Source organism: Sciurus carolinensis, chromosome 16 (genome assembly GCF_902686445.1).
Source record: "Sciurus carolinensis chromosome 16, mSciCar1.2, whole genome shotgun sequence".
Classification (NCBI taxonomy): Eukaryota; Metazoa; Chordata; class Mammalia; order Rodentia; family Sciuridae; genus Sciurus; species Sciurus carolinensis.
This window is the reverse complement of record NC_062228.1, coordinates 469,431-473,203: the sequence shown is the minus strand read 5'-3', so window position 1 is coordinate 473,203 and position 3,773 is coordinate 469,431. Positions and strand designations below refer to the sequence as shown.

At 47.2% G+C, this 3,773-nt stretch overlaps 1 non-coding gene across 1 annotated transcript; it reads left to right on the top strand.

Moving 5' to 3' along the window:
- The first annotated feature begins 3,667 nt into the window (after nt 1-3,667).
- On the top strand, nt 3,668-3,773 carry LOC124967655 (U6 spliceosomal RNA). Its single transcript, XR_007105577.1, has one exon. It is a non-coding gene; the product is annotated as a U6 spliceosomal RNA (small nuclear RNA).

The following is a 3,773-nucleotide window of genomic DNA, read 5'->3' as shown; positions in this document are numbered from 1 at the left end:
GCTATAACCCATGAGACAAACCAGGTGGTATTTAAGAACCTGAAGAGGTTCTGAAACCAACAAGCTTGTGAGCTGCTGGCTTAGCCTTGCTGTGTGCTATGGAGTGGCCACTGAGACACCACGCATCTCTACACTTGGGCTCACGCAGCAACACAGAATTAACAAAGGAAACCAAGCTCAAATCTGGGGTCAAGACTCAACAAAAGGGGCTGGGGAGATAGCTCAGTTGGTAGAGTGCTTGCCTTGTAAGCACAAGGCCCTGGGTTCGATCCCCAGCACCCAAAAAAAAAAAAAAAAAAAAAAAAAGACTCAACAAATACTGGGATTGGCGTTGTGGCATAGTGGTAGAGTGCTCACCTAACACGTGTGAAGCACTGGGTTTGATCCTCAGCACCAAAGACCCAACAAATGCTAATTATGTATAATCTATTTAATACTTTTTTTTTTAAATTTTGTGCTGGGAATTGAATCTAGGAGTGCTCTACCACTGAGCTACATTCCTAGACTTTTGTTTTTTGTTGTTGTTTTTGTTTTTTTGTTTTGTTCTCATTCTGAGACAGGATTTCTCCAAATTGCCCAGGCCGCCCTCTAGCTTGCTATCATCCTGCCTCAGCCTCCCCAAATTCCTGGGATTAAAGGCAACACCCAGCTCTCAGTTTTACTTAGTAACTCTAAAAGGCATTCAGGAAATAAAAGGATAAGTTTGTGGGAGTTAAACATAGAAACACCACTGGGCTGTTGCCTGCTTCTTAGCTTTACAGAACTGTACATCACCTTTCAATGATCCCAGACAGTTTGCACTCTAGGAAAAGTCCTAACCCCAGGGGACAGCTGGGTTCCCTTTGCCCAGATGGCTCTAGACAAGTGCTTCAGCATGTAGACATCCTCTATGGGACTTGTTACATTTTGTCTGTTCTGTTTATGAACTGTAACCTCAGATAGGATTGTCTTAGGATCCAAGTAACAAATCTTCAAGCTAAATAGAACAGCAAGGGTGTTGGGGATGTAGCTTACTGGTAGATTTATTCCCACCCAGCTCTGCACAGAACAAAAATAGCAAGAACAAACTGCATGCTTTGTGTGAGGCACACCTAAAGCCAGAGTATCCTGCCACCTACAAATCTCAGTCTTGACCTAACCAGCTCTGCTGTTCCCTCCAGCCAGAGCTGGCCCTGAATTCCAGAAACCAGAACACAGGCTCCTGGCAAGCAGGGAGTTCCTAGTCTAGGGCCAACCTGCCAGTGGTTGGCCCATCCACCGAATGAGGGGATCTGAAGTGGACCATGGTCCAAATTCTTTGCAGAAGTGACCCTTCAGTTACCATGAATAGGAAGCAGTGCCTAAATCCACTGCACCTCTTTCCTCTTCGATACCTAGCCTGCTGGTCACCACCCTGTCTACTTGTCTCAGAGCCCAGCCTAGCTGCTCACCCTCACTGCACATGGCAGCCGACCCACGGGCATGTTCAGCTGAACTTGCTGCTTCCTGGGGTTGCAGATGAATCAGCCCAGCAACAAAATAAACAGACACTGGCAGCATCTTCCCTTCATTCACCCCATAACAGGCCACCCTGGTCTCCCTAGTCCACCTTGGTCTCTCAAGTCTACTCACAAAGCACCCAAAATGATGTATCTAAAACAGATCTTGGTGCCAGGTGCCATGGTGTGGGCCTGTAATCCCAGATACTCAGGAAACAGAGGCAGAAGGATTCTAAGTTTGAGGCCAGCCTCAGCAACTTTCGAGACCCTGCCTTTAAAAAATATATTAAAATAAAAAAAGCTGGATGTAGCTCAGTGGTTAAATGCCCATGTGTTAAATCCCTGGTACCAAAAAAAAAAAAAAAAAAAAAAAAAAAAAAATTGAGAGGGGCCAGCAGTCTTTAGGGACATGGTGTTGGAAATTATTTCTAATGACCAAGGGGACAAGGTGGGAAAGCAGGAATGTACACACTGCCCGGTCTTGAGCTCCTCTCTGGGTGGAGGGCGGGGGGGGGGGGGTAGGTCCAAAATTCAGTATGTTTCATGGGCAATCTTGATTTGTTGAAAACCAATAATGACCACAGATCATGAGGGTTCAGGAAAAAACCAGTAACAATTTGTGATGTTGAGCAAAGGCCCAACTGTACAGTCCCCCTACTGTTCAGGAAAAGGACAAGTTCTGTCCCCAGGCATGAGGAGCTGACTGCTGACCCTCAGCTCAATAGTGAAGGTATGGTCAGTCTGGTCACAGGCTGCACCCCAGACACAAGCCACAGAGGGTCCCATTCAATTGAAAACAGCTTAGGCCGGCCATAGACAAGCCAGCCCTTTCTTGTTTCAAATACCCTGTTACTCCCCTCTCAAGTGCTTCTGGGACAGAGCAGTATCAAGCCAAATACTTTGGAAAACAGGCTGTCCATCAGACACCCTGAGCTGATCCCTTTTTGCCAGTAGATGACCACCCCCCCATGTGTGTTAGAGAACCTCCAGGCATTTGGCCAGTGCTGACTCCCTGTGGGGAATGAACCTGCACAGGCAGATTCCAGCTCGGACAGTGGAAACTAGCAGGATAAGACAGGCCTGGAAAGGAAGTGCACCCTTCCAGCACATGGGTCTGGGCATGGAGATCCATCTCTGGATTCCTCCTACTCTGGGTCCGGCTTTCTTCAACTCACTGGTCATATCAGTCCTGCACTGCACTCCAGCCTCCGGAGACAGACTCCTCTCCAATCAACAGCACTGAGGAAGAACTTCATGGTGTCCACTCTTTGTTCCTGAGCCCATCAATGGGGCAAGAGCAGCATGACTGGGAAGGGTCAGACCTGGCATGTAGTCACAGGATTGGCAGGTGGAGGAACATCACGATCCTGTCAGCGGCCTCCAGGATGGCCCTCATGATACCATCACTGCTGTTCATGCCCTGGGTGGTCCCTCCCACGAGGAGCCAGAGTGGGTGCAGTGACCATGGCACTCTGTACATGGCAGCAGTAATGGCCCATCACTCCTGAGATTAAGTCATAAAGGACTGTGTCTTGTGTCTGGGACTCTGACTGCCACCATGTCACGAGTGGCCCTGAGAAAGCCACACGGCGGGGAACAGAGCTTCATGTAGTGGTGGCCAGGCCTCTCACCTGGATCAGCTCCTGACCTCAGAGACCCAGCAAGGAAATACCCAAGTCAGTGGGTATGAGGAGTTCCCCATGGACAGCACGCAGCCCTCACTCTGGAAGTCCCTCATAAACACCTGTCAGAAACCCACACCGAGTCTAAAGGGATGTTGAGCACTAGATACCTATTTAATTTGCCCAAATTCTATTTTTCTTTTTGTGTCAGGGATTGAACCCAGGAGCTCTTAACCACCAGCCCTTTTAAAAATTCTTTAAATTTTTATTTATTTATTTATTTAGAGATAATTGCTAAAGCTTGCCTCAATCTTGCAATCCTCCTTCCTCAGTCTCCTGAGTCCCTGGGATTCCAGGTATGTGCCACTGAATCTGGTGTCTGCCCAAATTCTTATACAGGTTTTCTTCTGAATAAAAATAGACTTTTTATCTTTTCAAGAACAAAAGTCTGGGCTGGGGAGATAGCTCAGTTGGTAGCGTGCCTGCCTCACATGCGCAAGATTGAAAGGGCCACAAAAAAAAAGCACCACAAAAAAAAAAAAAAAAAAAAAAAGAACAAAAGTCTGTGTGCTCGCTTTGGCAACACATGTACTAAAATTGGAATGATACAGAGAAAATTAGCATGGCCCCTGCCCAAGGATGACTCCAAATTCATGAAGCACTGCATATTTTT